This window comes from Canis lupus, unplaced genomic scaffold (assembly GCF_011100685.1).
Source record: "Canis lupus familiaris isolate Mischka breed German Shepherd unplaced genomic scaffold, alternate assembly UU_Cfam_GSD_1.0 chrUn_S570H732, whole genome shotgun sequence".
NCBI classification, from domain to species: domain Eukaryota; kingdom Metazoa; phylum Chordata; class Mammalia; order Carnivora; family Canidae; genus Canis; species Canis lupus.
The window spans coordinates 7,852-31,055 of NW_023331510.1; the positions used below are offsets into that span (position 1 = coordinate 7,852).

Sequence of the window (23,204 nt, forward strand, 5' to 3'; positions counted from 1 at the left end):
GGACCCACGTGCAATCTTGGCCACCCTCGCAGTAGATCATGTCCCAGCGCATGCTATCAGGGTCTGCCACATGCCGGAGCAACCACTCGTCTCAGTGGAGCAAATAGTGTCCACCCCTGTGCAATATCCTGAACCACCTCAACAACTGGCCCCAGCTCCTACCTTGGGGCCTGCTAAAGCTTCAGGGCCAGAGGTGATTGAGCTGGTCATGGCTCGAGCCGAGAAGCCAGCTGCTCAGACCAAACCAATGCATGTGGTGGTAACACCTCTGACTCACTGTTCCGACATGCAAGAGCTACCTGTACCCGTGGCCACCCTGGAGGAAGAGCACGCCCAGGTGCATGCTATCGGGTTCCCGCACATGCCGGAGCCGCCACCTGCCTCAGTGGAGCAAATGACTTTTGCCACTGAGCAACATCCTGAACCAAATCAAGAGCCTGCCAAAGAGACTACAGTGAGGCCAGCTGAAGCTTCTGGAGATGGAATACTTCCAAACTCGTTCTATGAGACCAGCATCACCTTAAGTCCAAAAGCAGACAAAGACCCCACCCGACCAAAAAGGAGAGTTATAGACCAATGTCTCCGATGAACATGGATGCAAACGTTCTCAACAATATACGACCCAATAGGATCCAACGGTACATTGAGAAGTTACTCACCGTGACCAGGTAGCATTTATCCCCGGGATGCAAGGCTGGTTCAACACTTGTCAAACACTCCATGTGACTGATCAGATCTGCAAGAGAAAAAACGAGAACCAGATGATCCTCTCAATAGATGCAGAGAAAGCATTTGACAAAATACGGCATCCATTCCTGATCCAAACGCTTCAGAGTATAGGGATAGAGAGAACATTCCTCAGCATCTTCAAAGCCATCTATGAAAAGCCCGCGGCAAATTATCATTCCCAAGGGGGAAATGCTGGGAGCCTTTCCCCGAAGAAGATCAGGAACGAGACAGGGATGTCCACTCTCATCACTGCAATTCAACATAACACTAGACGTCATAGCCTCAGCAATCAGGCAACAAAAAGAAATAAAAGGCATTCAAATCGGCCTAGAAGAAGTCAAACTCTCCCTGTTCACAGATGACATGATACCATACACCTGGAAAACCCAAAAGACTCGACCCCAAGACTGCTAGAACTCATACAGCAAATTCGGCAGTGTGACAGGGTACGAAATCAATGCCCAGAAACCAGTGGCCTTTCTACACGCTAACGATGAGACTGAAGAAAGAGAAATTAAGGAGTCAACCCCATTTGGGATGGCACCCGAAAGCATGCGCTACCTAGGAATAAACCTAACCAAAGAGGTCAAGGATCTCTATCCGAAAAATGACAGAACACGTCTGAAAGAGACTGAGGAAGACACAAAGAGATGGCAAACTATTCCATGCTCATGGATCCGAAGAATGAATATTGGGAAAACGTCAACGTGACCCAGGGCAATTTACACAATGCAATCCCTATCAAAATACCATGGACTCTCTTCAGAGAGCTGGAACAGATCATCTGAAGATTTGTGTGGAATCAGAAAGGACCCCGAATGGCCACAGGAAGAGTAGCCAAGAAAACCACAGCGGGGGGCAGTACAATGCCGGATTTCAGGTTGCACTGCAAAGCTGTGCTCACCAAGACAGTGTGGTACAGGCACAAAAACAGACACATCCATCAATGGAACAGAAGAGGAATCCAGAAGTGGACCCTCCACTCAGTGGTCAAGACCACATATTCGACCAAGCAGGAGAGACCATCCACTGGAAAAAAAGACAAGTCTCTTCCATAAATGCCACTGGGAATGCTGGACAGCCACATGCAGAGGAGTGAACCTGGACCACTGTCTCACACCAGACACAAAGATAAACTCAAAATGGATGAAAGATGTAAAAGTGAGATTAGATTCCATCAAAACCCTAGGGGAGATCACAGGCAACACCCTTCCCGAACTTGGCCACAGCAACTTCATGCAAGATACACCCACAAAGGCCAGAGAAACAAAAGCAAAGATGAACTATTGGGACTTCATCGGGATGAGAAGCTTCCGCACAGCCAAAGAGACACTCAACAAAACCAACAGACAACCTCCAGAATGGGAGAAGCTACGTGCAAATGACCCGTCAGATAAAGGGCCAGCATCCACGATCTCTAAAGAACCCATTCAACTCAACAGCAGAGAAACCAACCATCCAATCCGGAAATGGGCAAAAGACACGAACCGAAATGGCACAGAGCAAGACGTCGACGTGGCCGACAAGCCCATGAGAAAATGCGCCGCATCACTGTTATTTCCATCAGGGAAACACACGTCAAAAGCACAACGAAATCCCACCTTACACCGGTGAGAATGGGGAACATTGGCCAGACAGGAAACCACAAATACTGGACAGGATGTGCAGAAAGGGGAACGATTTCAAAATTCAACAATTTCAGAGGTAGCCATATTCACCTGAAAGGGACCAAGGGGGAGGGGGGCATGCTGCCGGCCAGGCTGGGGAGCTTAGGGAGGGACCTGAGAGCGGGGAGGGGGTGGGGGGAGGAGGAACAGCCAAGGGCCTTGGGGGGCCTGGGGGGGCCCAGCAGCCCAGGCCCTCAAGCCACCGCCCCAAGGCCCTGCCCTGACATCGCAAGGTGCCTGCATCCTAACCCCTCTGAGCAGCCGCGGATGGGTTCGGCGGCACCTCCCCGAGCCCCGGTGGAGGGGCCCCACACCCTCCCTGAGCCGCTCCTGTGAGACCTGACCTGACACGTAGGAGGCCCCGCCGCCGCCCCCCTCCGAGAACAGGTGCCACCACTCCTCCCCCGCGCAGCCCTCTGCCCGGCACCCTGGCGGCCCAAAGGGTGTCCGCCGGGCTCGCCACGGGGGCGCCTCCATGCGGCCCCCAAGACTCACTGTCCCCCTCCGGTCCCTCCCAGGCACCCGCCGCGCCACCAGCCAGGGCCAGATGCCTCTCGCACAGCCACCCCGGGGCCCGTCACGCCTCCCGGGGCCCACGCTGACCTGCGCGCCGGGGGCCGAGGCCTGCAGAGCCGCTGCCGCGAGCCCGGAGCGCGGGGAACCGCGGGGAACCGCGGGGAACCGCGGGCCTGGACTGGGGGCGCGGCCGCGCAACCTCCTGCCGTGCCCAGGTGGCCGCATCTGCGCACAGCTCCTCCTGCGGCCACGCCCCGTCCCCCTTCAGGTCACGCTCGGCTCAGGCGCCTGGGCAAGCTCCCGCCCCGCCCCCGCCACGCCCCCGCAGACCTGCCACACAGAGGCCCGCCCTCCGCGGAGCCTACAGGGGACCCGAGACCGCCTCTGCCTCCCCCCGCTAGTCTAGTCGGGGCGCCGGGGCCGAGGCCTTGCGCCCCGGCTCAGTCCCGAGGGACACCTGCTCACGGAGGCACGGAGCCTCTCTCTGGCTCTGTGTCTCCATCCCTGTCCCTCCGTCCCGGTCTCTGTCTCTCCCTCACTGTCTCCCTCGCTCTCCGTCCCGGTCTGGCCCTGTCTCCCTCCCAGTCTCTCTGCCTCTGCCCCCACCCCCATCTCTCTCTCTCTCCCTCGCCCTCCCAGTCTCTGTGTCCCTCCCAGTCTTTCTTCTCTTACTGCCTATCATGGCCTGTCCCTCGCTGTCTCTCTCTCCCTGTCTCTGTGCCTACCTTCTTGTCTCTCGGACTCTCACTTGTCTCCCTCCCTGTCTCATTCTCTCCATCCTGTCTCTGTCTCGCTGTCTCCTCCCTCCCTGTCTCTGACTCTCCCCTCCTGTCTCTCGGTCTCCCTCCCTGCACCTTGGTCTCTCCCCTCTGTCTCATCTCTCCCTCTCTGTCTCTTGGTCTGTCTGTCCCTCCCTGTCTCTGGATCCTTCCTTCCCTGTCCTGTGTCTCTCCCCCATCTCGATCTCTCACCCCCGTCGTCTCAGTCACTCCTCCCTGTCTCCATCTCTCTCTCCCTCCCTGTCTCTCGGTCTCCCCCTCGCTTTCTCTCCGTCTCCCTGCCCACCTCTATCTATCTCTCCCTCCCTGTCTCTGTCCATCCCTCCACTTCTGTCTCTCCTTCCCTGCCTCGGTCTCTCCATCCCTGTCTCTCGCCACCCGTCTCCATCTGTCCCTCCCTGTCTGTGTGTCTCCATCCCTGTCTCTCTCTCATCCTGTCTCTCGGCCTCTCCCTCACTGTATCTCGGTCTCCCTCCATGGCTCTGGCTCTCACTCCCTGTCTCTCTGTCTCCCCCCGCCTGTCTCTCGGTCTCTCCCTCCCTGTCTCTGGGTCTGTCCCTCCCTGTGTCTCGGTCTCCCTCCCTCTCTGTCTCTCCAACGGTGTCTAGATCTCACCCTCCTTCTCTCTGTGTCTCGGTCTCTCCCTCCCAGGCTCTCGGTGTCTCCCTACCTGTTTCCCTGCCTCTCCCTGCCTGTCTTTCTGTATCTCCCTCGCTGTCTCTGTCTCTCCATCCCTGTCTCTCTGACTCTCTTCCCTGTGTCTGTGTCTGTCTCTCCCCGCTGCCCCATCTCAGTCTGTCCCCGCCCTGCCCCCCACCCCGTCTCCTCTCCCGCCCTCTCTCTGACTCTCGCTCCCTGTCTCGCCGACTCTCCCTTCCTGTGTCTCTGTCTCTCTTTGCGTCTCTGTCTCTCTGCCAGTCTCTGTGTGTCTCCCTTCGTGTCTCCCAGTCTCTCACTCCGTCTCGTTCTCTCCATCCTGTCTCTGTGTTCCCCTCTCTGTGTCTCAGTCTCCCTCCCTTTCTCTCTGACTCTTCCTCCCTGTCTCTCAGTGTATCCCTCCCGGGCTCTCGGTGTCTCTCTGTCTCTGTCTCTCCCTCCCTGTCTCTCTGACTCTCCTTCCATGTCTGGCTCTCTCCCTCCCTTCCTCATTCTTCCTCCTTGTCTCGGTCTCTCCCTCACCATCTCTCTGTCTCTCCCTCCCCATCCCTATCTCTCCCTCCCTGTCTGTGTCCCCCTCCCTGTGTCTGTCCATCCCTCCAGTTCTGTCTCTCCTTCCCTCTCCACGTTAATGAAACAAAGGATGAGAACCGTAGGATTCTCTCAATAGATGCAGAAAAAGCATTTGACCAAATAGACCATCCTTTCATGATGAAAACCTTCTGCTGGGTACGCATACTGGGAAAAAAACCTCAATTATCATAAAACCCATGTACAAACGACCCTGAGAGGGAACGTGCTCTTCATTGGGAAAAACCTGGAGCTTTTCCCTTAAGGTCAGGAACACGACAGGGTGTCCACCCTCAACACTCTCGTTCGGCAGAATAGTAGTGGTCCTCGCTTTCCCAGCGACATTCCGAAACAGAAAAAAAAGGCATCCGGATCGGCAAAGAAGTCAAACTCTCACTCTTCACAGAGGACATGACACTCTATGTGGGAAACCTCACACAATCACTAGACTAGATCGTACGTAAGGGATCTATCCAACAAGACGACCTAACTAACGATCGTGGGTATCTATGCCCTGAATGTGGGAGTTGCCACGGATATCAATCAATCGCTAAGCAAAGTTAAGACATACTTAGATAATAATACCCTTTTACTTGGAGACTCGAATACGGCGCTTTCTGCAATTGACAGGTCTTCCAGGCACAGCATCTCCAAAGAAACAAGAGCACTAAAGGATACAGTGGACCAGGTGGATCTCACAGATATTTACAGAACTTTACATGCAAATGCAACTGAATTCACATTCTTCTCAATTGCACGTGGAACTGTGTCCAGAAGAGACCACATACTGGGTCACAAATCAGGTCATAATCGATACCAAAACTTTGGGATCGTCCCCTGCATATTTTCAGCCCATAATGCTCTGAAACTAGAGCTCAACCACAAGAAGTTTGCAAGGATTTCAAACACGTGCAGGTTAAGGACCATCCTGCTAAAAGGTGAAAGGGTCAACCAGGACATCAGAGAAGAATTAAGAAAATTCACGGAAACCAATGAGAACGAAGATACAACCAACCGTTCAGAATCTCTGGGATACAGCAAAAGCGGTCCCAAATAGGGGAAAGACATCGCAATACAAGCATCAATCCAAACACTGGAAAGAACTCAAATACGAAAACTAACCTAGCACCTAAAGGAGCTGGAGAAGGACCAGCAAATGAAACCTTCACCCAGCAGACGACGACGGTTAATAAAAATTCGAGCAGAACTCAATGAAATAGAGAGCAGAAGAACTGAGGAAACACATCCACAAAACCAGGTGGTGGACCTCTGAAAGAACCAATAAGAGAGAGAAAAACCATGAAGCCAGCCTTATTAAAAGAAGAGAGAAAAGACTCCAATTAACAAAAACACGAATGAGAAAGGAGAGATCACCACCACCACGTAGGAAATACAAGCGATCTGAAAAACTCATCCTGAGCAGCTATACGCCAATAAATTGGGCAATCGAGAAGAAACGAACGCATTTCCGGAAAACCACAAACTACCAAAAACGGAACAGGAAGACACAGAAAACCCCAACAGGTCAATATCCAGGGAGGAAATTAAAGCAGTCATCATCAAAGACCTCCCAGGACACAAAAGTCTAGGGCCGGGTGGCTTCCTGAAACACTGTGGAACACGTCAGAAAGAAACTGAGGAAGACACAAAGAGATGGAAAAGGGTTCCACGCTCCTGGGTTGGAAGAATTGATATTGGGGAAAATGTCAACGTGACCCAGGGCAATATACACAACTAATGCAATCCCTGTCAGAAATAGCACGGACTCTCTTCAGAGAGCTGGAGCAAGTCCTCTGAAGGCTGGTGTGGAATGCGAAAAGACCCCGAACGGCCACGGGAAGAGTCGCCAAGAAAACCACTGCGGGGGCAGCACAATGCCGGATTTCACGTTGTGCCACGAAGCTGTGACGGGTAAGACAGTGGGATACTGGCACAAAAACAGACACGCCGATCAATGGAACAGAAGAGAGCATCCAGAGGTGGACCCTCAACTCTATGGGCAACTAATATTCAGCCAGGCAGGAAAGACCATGCACGGGGAAAAAGAAAAGACAGTCTCTTCAATAAATGCTGCTGGGAACACTGGACAGCCACACGCAGAAGAATGAAACTGGACCATTCCTCTCACACCATACACAAGGATAAACTCAAAATGGACGAAGGATCTCAATTTTGCAAGACAAGAGTCCATCAAAATCCTAGGGCAGGACAAAGGCAACAACACCCTTCTTGAACTGGGCCACAGCAACTTCGTAGAAATGACATCAGCCACGAAGGCCAGAGAAACAAGAGCGAAGAAAAGGATTGCTGGGACTTCACCAAGATGAGCAGGTTCCACACAGCAAAAGAAACACCCGACAAAACTCAAAGCCAACCCACAGAGTGGGAGAAGACATGTGCAAATGACCCTGTCAGGTAAAGGGCCAGCATCCAAGATCTCTGAAGAACTTCTGCAACTCCACAGCAAAGAGACCAACGATCCAATCCGGAAGACGGGCAAGAGACATGAATGGAAATGTCACAGAGGAAGACTAGGCATGGCCGACAAGCACGTGAGACAATGCTCCGCATCACTGGCCGTCAGGGAGATATGGGTCAAAAGCACCACGAGATCCCACCTGACACACCAGCGACTGCGGTGAACGTTAACAAGATAGGAAACAGCGAAGGTCGGCGAGGATGTGGCGAAAAGGGAACCCTCTTGCACTGCTGGTGGGAATGTGACCTGATGCAGCCACGCCTGGAAAACCGTGTGCAGGTGCCTCAGAGAGGTAACAACGGATCTGCCCTGCGATCCAGCATGGGGGTGCACTGGTGGAGATGTACCCCAAAGATACAGATGCGGGGAAACACCGGGACACGTGCACCCTGAGGTTTCGAGTTGCAATGCCCACGATAGCCACACTGCGGAAGGAGCCTCGGTGCCCATCGAAAGATGAATGGATAAGGAGGGCGAGTGGTCTCTGTACACGATGGAAGATTACTCAGCCATCAGAAACGACAAACACCCACCATTTGCTTCGATGTGGATGGAACCAGAGGGTATTATGGCTGAGTCAAAGAAAAAGAAGGCAGTCGGCGAAGGACAAACATTCTATGGTCTCGTTCTTTTGGGGAGTATGAAAAAAATAGTGAAAGGGAACAGAGGAGAAAGAAGAAAAAAATGAGTGGGAGATGGCAGAAAAGGAGACAGAACAGGAGAGACTCCTAACCCTGGGAAATGAACAAGGGGTGGAAGAAAGGGAGGAACGCGGGGGGCGGGGTTGACTGGGTGACGGGCACAGAGGGGGGCACTTGATGCGATGAACACTGGGGGAGTTACACTCGATGTTGGCAAAATGACCTCCAATAAGAAAGAAACCTATAAACAAACACACAAACCTCCCAAGACACAAAAGTCCAGGGCCAGATGGCTTCCCAGGGGAATTCTATCCAGCGCTTCAAGAAGAAAGACTACCTATGCTACTAAAGCTGCTCCGAAAGATAGAAAGAGATGGAATACTTCCAAGCTCGTTCTTGGAGGCCAGCATCACCTTAACTCCAAAACCCAAGACCCCAAAAGGGGACAATGCTGGACCGATGTCCCTGATTAAGGCGGACGCACACCTTCTCCACAAGATATGAGCCAACAGGATCCGACGGGACATGATTAAGAAGTTACTCACCACGACCCAGTGGGGTTAATCGCCAGGGTGCAAGGCTGCTTCAGCACTCGGAGAACACTCGATGGGCTTCATCAGATCTGCAAGAGAGAAAACAAGAACCAGATGATCCTCTCAAGAGACGCAGAGGAAGCATTTGACAAAATACGGCATCCATGGCAGATCCAAGAGTACAGATCCTTCAGAGTACAGGGATAGAGGGAACGTCCCTCAGCATCTTCAAATCCATCTACGAAAAGCCCGTGGCAAATTATCATCCACAATGTGGAAACACTGGGAGCCTTTCTTCGAACATCAGGAACGAGAGACAGGGATGTCCACCCTCACCACGTCTTCTCAACATACTACTAGACATCTCGGCCTCAGCAATCAAGCGACAGAAAAAATAAAAGGCATTCACATTGGCAAAGAAGTAGTCAAACTTGCCCTCTTCACCGATGGCATGCATGGTACTGTACCCGGAAAACCCAAAAGACTCCACCCCAAGATCGTAGAACTCATACAGCAAATTCGGCAGCGTGGCAGGATCCTAAATCTATGCCAAGAAATCAGTCACCTCTCTATACGCCAACGATGACTCTGAAGAAAGAGAAATTAAGGAGTCGGTTCCAGTGACAACTGCACCCAAAAGCATGAGATACCCAGGAATACACCTAACCAAAGAGGTAAAGGATCTCTACCCGAAAAACCACGGACCACATCTGAAAGAAATTGAGGAGGACACTAAGAGATGGAAAACTATCCCATGCTCCTGGATTGGAAGAATTCATATATTGGGAAAATGTCAACGTGACTGACCCAGGGCAATTTACACATTGATTGCAATCCCTATCATCAAAAATACCAAAGGCTCCCTTCAGAGAGTTGCCACAAATCATCTGAAGATTAGTGTGGAATCAGACAAGACCCCGAATGCCCAGGGCAATATTAGAAAAGAAAACCACAGCTGGCGGCATCACAACGCCGGACTTCAGGTTGTGCTACAAAGCTGTGCTCATCAAGACAGTGTGCTACTAGCAGAAAAACAGACACACGGATCAATGGGACAGAAGAGAGAAATCCAGAAGTGGACCCTCAACTCTACGGTCAGGACCATATATTCGACCAAGCAGGAGAGACCATCCACTGGAAAAAAGACAGCCTCCTCACTAAAGGCTGCTGGGAACGTTGGACAGCCACATGCAAAAGAATGAAACTGGACCATTCTCTCACACCATACACAGAGATAAAACTCAAAATGGATGAAAGATGTAAATGTGAGATGAGATTCCCTCAAAACCCTAGGGGAGAACACAGGCAACGTCCTTCCCGAACTTGGCCACAGTAACTTCTTGCAAGATACACCCGTGAAGGCCAGAAAACAAAAGCAAAGATGAACTATTGGGACTTCATCGGGATGAGAAGCTTCCGCACAGCCAAAGAGACACTCAACAAAACCAACAGACAACCTCCAGAATGGGAGAAGCTACGTGCAAATGACCCGTCAGATAAAGGGCCAGCATCCACGATCTCTAAAGAACCCATTCAACTCAACAGCAGAGAAACCAACCATCCAATCCGGAAATGGGCAAAAGACACGAACCGAAATGGCACAGAGCAAGACGTCGACGTGGCCGACAAGCCCATGAGAAAATGCGCCGCATCACTGTTATTTCCATCAGGGAAACACACGTCAAAAGCACAACGAAATCCCACCTTACACCGGTGAGAATGGGGAACATTGGCCAGACAGGAAACCACAAATACTGGACAGGATGTGCAGAAAGGGGAACGATTTCAAAATTCAACAATTTCAGAGGTAGCCATATTCACCTGAAAGGGACCAAGGGGGAGGGGGGCATGCTGCCGGCCAGGCTGGGGAGCTTAGGGAGGGACCTGAGAGCGGGGAGGGGGTGGGGGGAGGAGGAACAGCCAAGGGCCTTGGGGGGCCTGGGGGGGCCCAGCAGCCCAGGCCCTCAAGCCACCGCCCCAAGGCCCTGCCCTGACATCGCAAGGTGCCTGCATCCTAACCCCTCTGAGCAGCCGCGGATGGGTTCGGCGGCACCTCCCCGAGCCCCGGTGGAGGGGCCCCACACCCTCCCTGAGCCGCTCCTGTGAGACCTGACCTGACACGTAGGAGGCCCCGCCGCCGCCCCCCTCCGAGAACAGGTGCCACCACTCCTCCCCCGCGCAGCCCTCTGCCCGGCACCCTGGCGGCCCAAAGGGTGTCCGCCGGGCTCGCCACGGGGGCGCCTCCATGCGGCCCCCAAGACTCACTGTCCCCCTCCGGTCCCTCCCAGGCACCCGCCGCGCCACCAGCGAGGGCCAGATGCCTCTCGCACAGCCACCCCGGGGCCCGTCACGCCTCCCGGGGCCCACGCTGACCTGCGCGCCGGGGGCCGAGGCCTGCAGAGCCGCTGCCGCGAGCCCGGAGCGCGGGGAACCGCGGGGAACCGCGGGGAACCGCGGGCCTGGACTGGGGGCGCGGCCGCGCAACCTCCTGCCGTGCCCAGGTCGCCGCATCTGCGCACAGCTCCTCCTGCGGCCACGCCCCGGCCCCCTTCAGGTCACGCTCCGGGTCAGGCGCCTGGGCAAGCTCCCGCCCCGCCCCCGCCACGCCCCCCGCAGACCTGCCACACAGAGGCCCGCCCTCCGCGGAGCCTACAGGGGACCCGAGACCGCCTCTGCCTCCCCCCGCTAGTCTAGTCGGGGCGCCGGGGCCGAGGCCTTGCGCCCCGGCTCAGTCCCGAGGGACACCTGCTCACGGAGGCACGGAGCCTCTCTCTGGCTCTGTGTCTCCATCCCTGTCCCTCCGTCCCGGTCTCTGTCTCTCCCTCACTGTCTCCCTCGCTCTCCCTCCCGGTCTGGCCCTGTCTCCCTCCCAGTCTCTCTGCCTCTGCCCCCACCCCCATCTCTCTCTCTCTCCCTCGCCCTCCCAGTCTCTGTGTCCCTCCCAGTCTTTCTTCTCTTACTGCCTATCATGGCCTGTCCCTCGCTGTCTCTCTCTCCCTGTCTCTGTGCCTACCTTCTTGTCTCTCGGACTCTCACTTGTCTCCCTCCCTGTCTCATTCTCTCCATCCTGTCTCTGTCTCGCTGTCTCCTCCCTCCCTGTCTCTGACTCTCCCCTCCTGTCTCTCGGTCTCCCTCCCTGCACCTTGGTCTCTCCCCTCTGTCTCATCTCTCCCTCTCTGTCTCTTGGTCTGTCTGTCCCTCCCTGTCTCTGGATCCTTCCTTCCCTGTCCTGTGTCTCTCCCCCATCTCGATCTCTCACCCCCGTCGTCTCAGTCACTCCTCCCTGTCTCCATCTCTCTCTCCCTCCCTGTCTCTCGGTCTCCCCCTCGCTTTCTCTCCGTCTCCCTGCCCACCTCTATCTATCTCTCCCTCCCTGTCTCTGTCCATCCCTCCACTTCTGTCTCTCCTTCCCTGCCTCGGTCTCTCCATCCCTGTCTCTCGCCACCCGTCTCCATCTGTCCCTCCCTGTCTGTGTGTCTCCATCCCTGTCTCTCTCTCATCCTGTCTCTCGGCCTCTCCCTCACTGTATCTCGGTCTCCCTCCATGGCTCTGGCTCTCACTCCCTGTCTCTCTGTCTCCCCCTGCCTGTCTCTCGGTCTGTCCCTCCCGGTCTCTCGGTCTCTCCCTCCCTGTCTCTGGGTCTGTCCCTCCCTGTCTCTCGGTCTCCCTCCCTCTCTGTCTCTCCCACGGTGTCTAGATCTCACCCTCCTTCTCTCTGTGTCTCGGTCTCTCCCTCCCAGGCTCTCGGTGTCTCCCTACCTGTTTCCCTGCCTCTCCCTGCCTGTCTTTCTGTATCTCCCTCGCTGTCTCTGTCTCTCCATCCCTGTCTCTCTGACTCTCCTTCCCTGTGTCTGTGTCTGTCTCTCCCCGCTGCCCCATCTCAGTCTGTCCCCGCCCTGCCCCCCACCCCGTCTCCTCTCCCGCCCTCTCTCTGACTCTCGCTCCCTGTCTCGCCGACTCTCCCTTCCTGTGTCTCTGTCTATCTTTGCGTCTCTGTGTGTCTCCCTTCGTGTCTCCCAGTCTCTCACTCCGTCTCGTTCTCTCCATCCTGTCTCTGTGTTCCCCTCTCTGTGTCTCAGTCTCCCTCCCTTTCTCTCTGACTCTTCCTCCCTGTCTCTCAGTGTATCCCTCCCGGGCTCTCGGTGTCTCTCGGTCTCTGTCTCTCCCTCCCTGTCTCTCTGACTCTCCTTCCATGTCTGGCTCTCTCCCTCCCTTCCTCATTCTTCCTCCTTGTCTCGGTCTCTCCCTCACCATCTCTCTGTCTCTCCCTCCCCATCCCTATCTCTCCCTCCCTGTCTTTGTCCCCCTCCCTGTGTCTGTCCATCCCTCCAGTTCTGTCTCTCCTTCCCTCTCCACGTTAATGAAACAAAGGATGAGAACCGTAGGATTCTCTCAATAGATGCAGAAAAAGCATTTGACCAAATAGACCATCCTTTCATGATGGAAACTTTCTGCTGGGTACGCATACTGGGAAAAAAACCTCAATTATCATAAAACCCAGGTACAAACACCCAGAGACGTAACGTGCTCTTCATTGGGAAAAACCTGGAGCTTTTCCCTTAAGGTCAGGAACACGACAGGGTGTCCACCCTCAGCACTCTCGTTCGGCAGAATAGTAGTGGTCCTCGCTTTCCCAGCGACATTCCGAAACAGAAAAAAAAGGCATCCGGATCGGCAAAGAAGTCAAACTCTCACTCTTCACAGAGGACATGACACTCTATGTGGGAAACCTCACACAATCACTAGACTAGATCGTACGTAAGGGATCTATCCAACAAGACGACCTAACTAACGATCGTGGGTATCTATGCCCTGAATGTGGGAGTTGCCACGGATATCAATCAATCGCTAAGCAAAGTTAAGACATACTTAGATAATAATACCCTTTTACTTGGAGACTCGAATACGGCGCTTTCTGCAATTGACAGGTCTTCCAGGCACAGCATCTCCAAAGAAACAAGAGCACTAAAGGATACAGTGGACCAGGTGGATCTCACAGATATTTACAGAACTTTACATCCAAATGCAACTGAATTCACATTCTTCTCAATTGCACGTGGAACTTTGTCCAGAAGAGACCACATACTGGGTCACAAATCAGGTCATAATCGATACCAAAACTTTGGGATCGTCCCCTGCATATTTTCAGCCCATAATGCTCTGAAACTAGAGCTCAACCACAAGAAGTTTGCAAGGATTTCAAACACGTGCAGGTTAAGGACCATCCTGCTAAAAGGTGAAAGGGTCAACCAGGACATTAGAGAAGAATTAAGAAAATTCACGGAAACCAATGAGAACGAAGATACGACCAACCGTTCAGAATCTCTGGGATACAGCAAAAGCGGTCCCAAATAGGGGAAAGACATCGCAATACAAGCATCGATCAAAACACTGCAAAGAACTCAAACACGAAAACTAACCTGGCACCTAAAGGAGCTGGAGAAGGACCAGCAAATGAAACCTTCACCCAGCAGAAGACGACGGTTAATAAAAATTCGAGCAGAACTCAATGAAATAGAGAGCAGAAGAACTGAGGAAACACATCCACAAAACCAGGTGGTGGACCTCTGAAAGAACCAAGAAGAGAGAGAAAAACCATGAAGCCAGCCTTATTAAAAGAAGAGAGAAAAGACTCCAATTAACAAAAACACGAATGAGAAAGGAGAGATCACCACCACCACGTAGGAAATACAAGCGATCTGAAAAACTCATCCTGAGCAGCTATACGCCAATAAATTGGGCAATCGAGAAGAAACGAACGCATTTCCGGAAAACCACAAACTACCAAAAACGGAACAGGAAGACACAGAAAACCCCAACAGGTCAATATCCAGGGAGGAAATTAAAGCAGTCATCATCAAAGACCTCCCAGGACACAAAAGTCTAGGGCCGGGTGGCTTCCTGAAACACTGTGGAACACGTCGGAAAGAAACTGAGGAAGACACAAAGAGATGGAAAAGGGTTCCACGCTCCTGGGTTGGAAGAATTGATATTGGGGAAAATGTCAACGTGACCCAGGGCAATATACACAACTAATGCAATCCCTGTCAGAAATAGCACGGACTCTCTTCAGAGAGCTGGAGCAAGTCCTCTGAAGGCTGGTGTGGAATGCGAAAAGACCCCGAACGGCCACGGGAAGAGTCGCCAAGAAAACCACTGCGGGGGCAGCACAATGCCGGATTTCACGTTGTGCCACGAAGCTGTGACGGGCAAGACAGTGGGATACTGGCACAAAAACAGACACGCCGATCAATGGAACAGAAGAGAGCATCCAGAGGTGGACCCTCAACTCTATGGGCAACTAATATTCAGCCAGGCAGGAAAGACCATGCACGGGGAAAAAGAAAAGACAGTCTCTTCAATAAATGCTGCTGGGAACACTGGACAGCCACACGCAGAAGAATGAAACTGGACCATTCCTCTCACACCATACACAAGGATAAACTCAAAATGGATGAAGGATCTCAATTTTGCAAGACAAGAGTCCATCAAAATCCTAGGGCAGGACAAAGGCAACAACACCCTTCTTGAACTGGGCCACAGCAACTTCGTAGAAATGACATCAGCCACGAAGGCCAGAGAAACAAGAGCGAAGAAAAGGATTGCTGGGACTTCACCAAGATGAGCAGGTTCCACACAGCAAAAGAAACACCCGACAAAACTCAAAGCCAACCCACAGAGTGGGAGAAGACATGTGCAAATGACCCTGTCAGGTAAAGGGCCAGTATCCAAGATCTCTGAAGAACTTCTGCAACTCCACAGCAAAGAGACCAACGATCCAATCCGGAAGACGGGCAAGAGACATGAATGGAAATGTCACAGAGGAAGACTAGGCATGGCCGACAAGCACGTGAGACAATGCTCCGCATCACTGGCCGTCAGGGAGATATGGGTCAAAAGCACCACGAGATCCCACCTGACACACCAGCGACTGCGGTGAACGTTAACAAGATAGGAAACAGCGAAGGTCGGCGAGGATGTGGCGAAAAGGGAACCCTCTTGCACTGCTGGTGGGAATGTGACCTGATGCAGCCACGCCTGGAAAACCGTGTGCAGGTGCCTCAGAGAGGTAACAACGGATCTGCCCTGCGATCCAGCATGGGGGTGCACTGGTGGAGATGTACCCCAAAGATACAGATGCGGGGAAACACCGGGACACGTGCACCCTGAGGTTTCGAGTTGCAATGCCCACGATAGCCACACTGCGGAAGGAGCCTCGGTGCCCATCGAAAGATGAATGGATAAGGAGGGCGAGTGGTCTCTGTACACGATGGAAGATTACTCAGCCATCAGAAACGACAAACACCCACCATTTGCTTCGATGTGGATGGAACCAGAGGGTATTATGGCTGAGTCAAAGAAAAAGAAGGCAGTCGGCGAAGGACAAACATTCTATGGTCTCGTTCTTTTGGGGAGTATGAAAAAAATAGTGAAAGGGAACAGAGGAGAAAGAAGAAAAAAATGAGTGGGAGATGGCAGAAAAGGAGACAGAACAGGAGAGACTCCTAACCCTGGGAAATGAACAAGGGGTGGAAGAAAGGGAGGAACGCGGGGGGCGGGGTTGACTGGGTGACGGGCACAGAGGGGGGCACTTGATGCGATGAACACTGGGGGAGTTACACTCGATGTTGGCAAAATGACCTCCAATAAGAAAGAAACCTATAAACAAACACACAAACCTCCCAAGACACAAAAGTCCAGGGCCAGATGGCTTCCCAGGGGAATTCTATCCAGCGCTTCAAGAAGAAAGACTACCTATGCTACTAAAGCTGCTCCGAAAGATAGAAAGAGATGGAATACTTCCAAGCTCGTTCTTGGAGGCCAGCATCACCTTAACTCCAAAACCCAAGACCCCAAAAGGGGACAATGCTGGACCGATGTCCCTGATTAAGGCGGACGCACACCTTCTCCACAAGATATGAGCCAACAGGATCCGACGGGACATGATTAAGAAGTTACTCACCACGACCCAGTGGGGTTAATCGCCAGGGTGCAAGGCTGCTTCAGCACTCGGAGAACACTCGATGGGCTTCATCAGATCTGCAAGAGAGAAAACAAGAACCAGATGATCCTCTCAAGAGACGCAGAGGAAGCATTTGACAAAATACGGCATCCATGGCAGATCCAAACCCTTCAGAGTACAGGGATAGAGGGAACGTCCCTCAGCATCTTCAAATCCATCTACGAAAAGCCCGTGGCAAATTATCATCCACAATGTGGAAACACTGGGAGCCTTTCTTCGAACATCAGGAACGAGAGACAGGGATGTCCACCCTCACCACGTCTTCTCAACATACTACTAGACATCTCGGCCTCAGCAATCAAGCGACAGAAAAAATAAAAGGCATTCACATTGGCAAAGAAGTAGTCAAACTTGCCCTCTTCACCGATGGCATGCATGGTACTGTACCCGGAAAACCCAAAAGACTCCACCCCAAGATCGTAGAACTCATACAGCAAATTCGGCAGCGTGGCAGGATCCTAAATCTATGCCAAGAAATCAGTCACCTCTCTATACGCCAACGATGACTCTGAAGAAAGAGAAATTAAGGAGTCGGTTCCAGTGACAACTGCACCCAAAAGCATGAGATACCCAGGAATACACCTAACCAAAGAGGTATAGGATCTCTACCCGAAAAACCACGGAACACATCTGAAAGAAATTGAGGAGGACACTAAGAGATGGAAAACTATCCCCTGCTCCTGGATTGGAAGAATTCATATATTGGGAAAATGTCAACGTGACTGACCCAGGGCAATTTACACATTGATTGCAATCCCTATCATCAAAAATACCAAAGGCTCCCTTCAGAGAGTCGCCACAAATCATCTGAAGATTAGTGTGGAATCAGACAAGACCCCGAATGCCCAGGGCAATATTAGAAAAGAAAACCACAGCTGGCGGCATCACAACGCCGGACTTCAGGTTGTGCTACAAGGCTGTGCTCATCAAGACAGTGTGCTACTAGCAGAAAAACAGACACACGGATCAATGGGACAGAAGAGAGAAATCCAGAAGTGGACCCTCAACTCTACGGTCAGGACCATATATTCGACCAAGCAGGAGAGACCATCCACTGGAAAAAAGACAGCCTCCTCACTAAAGGCTGCTGGGAACGTTGGACAGCCACATGCAAAAGAATGAAACTGGACCATTCTCTCACACCATACACAGAGATAAAACTCAAAATGGATGAAAGATGTAAATGTGAGATGAGATTCCCTCAAAACCCTAGGGGAGAACACAGGCAACGTCCTTCCCGAACTTGGCCACAGTAACTTCTTGCAAGATACACCCGTGAAGGCCAGAAAACAAAAGCAAAGATGAACTATTGGGACTTCATCGGGATGAGAAGCTTCCGCACAGCCAAAGAGACACTCAACAAAACCAACAGACAACCTCCAGAATCTCGGTCTCCCTCCATGTATCTCACTGTATCTCGGTCTCCCTCCATGGCTCTGGCTCTCACTGACAACCTCACTGTATCTCGGTCTCCCTCCATGGCTCTGGCTCTCACTCCCTGTCTCTCTGTCTCCCCCTGCCTGTCTCTCGGTCTGTCCCTCCCGGTCTCTCGGTCTCTCCCTCCCTGTCTCTGGGTCTGTCCCTCCCTGTCTCTCGGTCTCCCTCCCTCTCTGTCTCTCCCACGGTGTCTAGATCTCACCCTCTTTCTCTCTGTGTCTCGGTCTCTCCCTCCCAGGCTCTCGGTGTCTCCCTACCTGTTTCCCTGCCTCTCCCTGCCTGTCTTTCTGTATCTCCCTCGCTGTCTCTGTCTCTCCATCCCTGTCTCTCTGACTCTCCTTCCCTGTGTCTGTGTCTGTCTCTCCCCGCTGCCCCATCTCAGTCTGTCCCCGCCCTGCCCCCCACCCCGTCTCCTCTCCCGCCCTCTCTCTGACTCTCGCTCCCTGTCTCGCCGACTCTCCCTTCCTGTGTCTCTGTCTCTCTTTGCGTCTCTGTCTCTCTGCCAGTCTCTGTGTGTCTCCCTTCGTGTCTCCCAGTCTCTCACTCCGTCTCGTTCTCTCCATCCTGTCTCTGTGTTCCCCTCTCTGTGTCTCAGTCTCCCTCCCTTTCTCTCTGACTCTTCCTCCCTGTCTCTCAGTGTATCCCTCCCGGGCTCTCGGTGTCTCTCTGAATCTGTCTCTCCCTCCCTGTCTCTCTGACTCTCCTTCCATGTCTGGCTCTCTCCCTCCCTTCCTCATTCTTCCTCCTTGTCTCGGTCTCTCCCTCACCATCTCTCTGTCTCTCCCTCCCCATCCCTATCTCTCCCTCCCTGTCTTTGTCCCCCTCCCTGTGTCTGTCCATCCCTCCAGTTCTGTCTCTCCTTCCCTCTCCACGTTAATGAAACAAAGGATGAGAACCGTAGGATTCTCTCAATAGATGCAGAAAAAGCATTTTACCAAATAGACCATCCTTTCATGATGGAAACTTTCTGCTGGGTACGCATACAGGGAAAAAAACCTCAATTATCATAACACCCAGGTACAAACACCCAGAGACGTAACGTGCTCTTCATTGGGAAAAACCTGGAGCTTTTCCCTTAAGGTCAGGAACACGACAGGGTGTCCACCCTCAACACTCTCGTTCGGCAGAATAGTAGTGGTCCTCGCTTTCCCAGCGACATTCCGAAACAGAAAAAAAAGGCATCCGGATCGGCAAAGAAGTCAAACTCTCACTCTTCACAGAGGACATGACACTCTATGTGGGAAACCTCACACAATCACTAGACTAGATCGTACGTAAGGGATCTATCCAACAAGACGACCTAACTAACGATCGTGGGTATCTATGCCCTGAATGTGGGAGTTGCCACGGATATCAATCAATCGCTAAGCAAAGTTAAGACATACTTAGATAATAATACCCTTTTACTTGGAGACTCCAATACGGCGCTTTCTGCAATTGACAGGTCTTCCAGGCACAGCATCTCCAAAGAAACAAGAGCACTAAAGGATACAGTGGACCAGGTGGATCTCACAGGTATTTACAGAACTTTACATGCAAATGCAACTGAATTCACATTCTTCTCAATTGCACGTGGAACTTTGTCCAGAAGAGACCACATACTGGGTCACAAATCAGGTCATAATCGATACCAAAACTTTGGGATCGTCCCCTGCATATTTTCAGCCCATAATGCTCTGAACCTAGAGCTCAACCACAAGAAGTTTGCAAGGATTTCAAACACGTGCAGGTTAAGGACCATCCTGCTAAAAGGTGAAAGGGTCAACCAGGACATTAGAGAAGAATTAAGAAAATTCACGGAAACCAATGAGAACGAAGATACGACCAACCGTTCAGAATCTCTGGGATACAGCAAAAGCGGTCCCAAATAGGGGAAAGACATCGCAATACAAGCATCGATCAAAACACTGCAAAGAACTCAAACACGAAAACTAACCTGGCACCTAAAGGAGCTGGAGAAGGACCAGCAAATGAAACCTTCACCCAGCAGAAGACGACGGTTAATAAAAATTCGAGCAGAACTCAATGAAATAGAGAGCAGAAGAACTGAGGAAACACATCCACAAAACCAGGTGGTGGACCTCTGAAAGAACCAATAAGAGAGAGAAAAACCATGAAGCCAGCCTTATTAAAAGAAGAGAGAAAAGACTCCAATTAACAAAAACACGAATGAGAAAGGAGAGATCACCACCACCACGTAGGAAATACAAGCGATCTGAAAAACTCATCCTGAGCAGCTATACGCCAATAAATTGGGCAATCGAGAAGAAACGAACGCATTTCCGGAAAACCACAAACTACCAAAAACGGAACAGGAAGACACAGAAAACCCCAACAGGTCAATATCCAGGGAGGAAATTAAAGCAGTCATCATCAAAGACCTCCCAGGACACAAAAGTCTAGGGCCGGGTGGCTTCCTGAAACACTGTGGAACACGTCGGAAAGAAACTGAGGAAGACACAAAGAGATGGAAAAGGGTTCCACGCTCCTGGGTTGGAAGAATTGATATTGGGGAAAATGTCAACGTGACCCAGGGCAATATACACAACTAATGCAATCCCTGTCAGAAATAGCACGGACTCTCTTCAGAGAGCTGGAGCAAGTCCTCTGAAGGCTGGTGTGGAATGCGAAAAGACCCCGAACGGCCACGGGAAGAGTCGCCAAGAAAACCACTGCGGGGGCAGCACAATGCCGGATTTCACGTTGTGCCACGAAGCTGTGACGGGCAAGACAGTGGGATACTGGCACAAAAACAGACACGCCGATCAATGGAACAGAAGAGAGCATCCAGAGGTGGACCCTCAACTCTATGGGCAACTAATATTCAGCCAGGCAGGAAAGACCATGCACGGGGAAAAAGAAAAGACAGTCTCTTCAATAAATGCTGCTGGGAACACTGGACAGCCACACGCAGAAGAATGAAACTGGACCATTCCTCTCACACCATACACAAGGATAAACTCAAAATGGATGAAGGATCTCAATTTTGCAAGACAAGAGTCCATCAAAATCCTAGGGCAGGACAAAGGCAACAACACCCTTCTTGAACTGGGCCACAGCAACTTCGTAGAAATGACATCAGCCACGAAGGCCAGAGAAACAAGAGCGAAGAAAAGGATTGCTGGGACTTCACCAAGATGAGCAGGTTCCACACAGCAAAAGAAACACCCGACAAAACTCAAAGCCAACCCACAGAGTGGGAGAAGACATGTGCAAATGACCCTGTCAGGTAAAGGGCCAGTATCCAAGATCTCTGAAGAACTTCGGCAACTCCACAGCAAAGAGACCAACGATCCAATCCGGAAGACGGGCAAGAGACATGAATGGAAATGTCACAGAGGAAGACTAGGCATGGCCGACAAGCACGTGAGACAATGCTCCGCATCACTGGCCGTCAGGGAGATATGGGTCAAAAGCACCACGAGATCCCACCTGACACACCAGCGACTGCGGTGAACGTTAACAAGATAGGAAACAGCGAAGGTCGGCGAGGATGTGGCGAAAAGGGAACCCTCTTGCACTGCTGGTGGGAATGTGACCTGATGCAGCCACGCCTGGAAAACCGTGTGCAGGTGCCTCAGAGAGGTAACAACGGATCTGCCCTGCGATCCAGCATGGGGGTGCACTGGTGGAGATGTACCCCAAAGATACAGATGCGGGGAAACACCGGGACACGTGCACCCTGAGGTTTCGAGTTGCAATGCCCACGATAGCCACACTGCGGAAGGAGCCTCGGTGCCCATCGAAAGATGAATGGATAAGGAGGGCGAGTGGTCTCTGTACACGATGGAAGATTACTCAGCCATCAGAAACGACAAACACCCACCATTTGCTTCGATGTGGATGGAACCAGAGGGTATTATGGCTGAGTCAAAGAAAAAGAAGGCAGTCGGCGAAGGACAAACATTCTATGGTCTCGTTCTTTTGGGGAGTATGAAAAAAATAGTGAAAGGGAACAGAGGAGAAAGAAGAAAAAAATGAGTGGGAGATGGCAGAAAAGGAGACAGAACAGGAGAGACTCCTAACCCTGGGAAATGAACAAGGGGTGGAAGAAAGGGAGGAACGCGGGGGGCGGGGTTGACTGGGTGACGGGCACAGAGGGGGGCACTTGATGCGATGAACACTGGGGAGTTACACTCGATGTTGGCAAAATGACCTCCAATAAGAAAGAAACCTATAAACAAACACACAAACCTCCCAAGACACAAAAGTCCAGGGCCAGATGGCTTCCCAGGGGAATTCTATCCAGCGCTTCAAGAAGAAAGACTACCTATGCTACTAAAGCTGCTCCGAAAGATAGAAAGAGATGGAATACTTCCAAGCTCGTTCTTGGAGGCCAGCATCACCTTAACTCCAAAACCCAAGACCCCAAAAGGGGACAATGCTGGACCGATGTCCCTGATTAAGGCGGACGCACACCTTCTCCACAAGATATGAGCCAACAGGATCCGACGGGACATGATTAAGAAGTTACTCACCACGACCCAGTGGGGTTAATCGCCAGGGTGCAAGGCTGCTTCAGCACTCGGAGAACACTCGATGGGCTTCATCAGATCTGCAAGAGAGAAAACAAGAACCAGATGATCCTCTCAAGAGACGCAGAGGAAGCATTTGACAAAATACGGCATCCATGGCAGATCCAAACCCTTCAGAGTACAGGGATAGAGGGAACGTCCCTCAGCATCTTCAAATCCATCTACGAAAAGCCCGTGGCTTTTTCATTATCATCCACAATGTGGAAACACTGGGAGCCTTTCTTCGAACATCAGGAACGAGAGACAGGATGTCCACCCTCACCACGTCTTCTCAACATACTACTAGACATCTCGGCCTCAGCAATCAAGCGACAGAAAAAATAAAAGGCATTCACATTGGCAAAGAAGTAGTCAAACTTGCCCTCTTCACCGATGGCATGCATGGTACTGTACCCGGAAAACCCAAAAGACTCCACCCCAAGATCGTAGAACTCATACAGCAAATTCGGCAGCGTGGCAGGATCCTAAATCTATGCCAAGAAATCAGTCACCTCTCTATACGCCAACGATGACTCTGAAGAAAGAGAAATTAAGGAGTCGGTTCCAGTGACAACTGCACCCAAAAGCATGAGATACCCAGGAATACACCTAACCAAAGAGGTAAAGGATCTCTACCCGAAAAACCACGGAACACATCT

General features: G+C 51.9%; 1 long non-coding RNA gene across 2 annotated transcripts; it reads right to left on the bottom strand.

Annotated features, from left to right (window-relative positions):
* Window positions 1-657: 657 nt before the first annotated feature.
* On the bottom strand, window positions 658-22,717 carry LOC119879294. 2 transcript variants are annotated; one of them, XR_005387433.1, is made up of 4 exons: window positions 22,510-22,717; window positions 16,535-16,611; window positions 8,584-8,660; window positions 658-736 (listed from the first exon to the last, which is right to left on the bottom strand). It is a non-coding gene; the product is annotated as an uncharacterized LOC119879294 (long non-coding RNA). The 2 variants fall into 2 exon arrangements; XR_005387432.1 differs by lacking the exons at window positions 16,535-16,611; window positions 22,510-22,717 and adding an exon at window positions 10,945-11,080.
* Window positions 22,718-23,204: the final 487 nt, after the last annotated feature.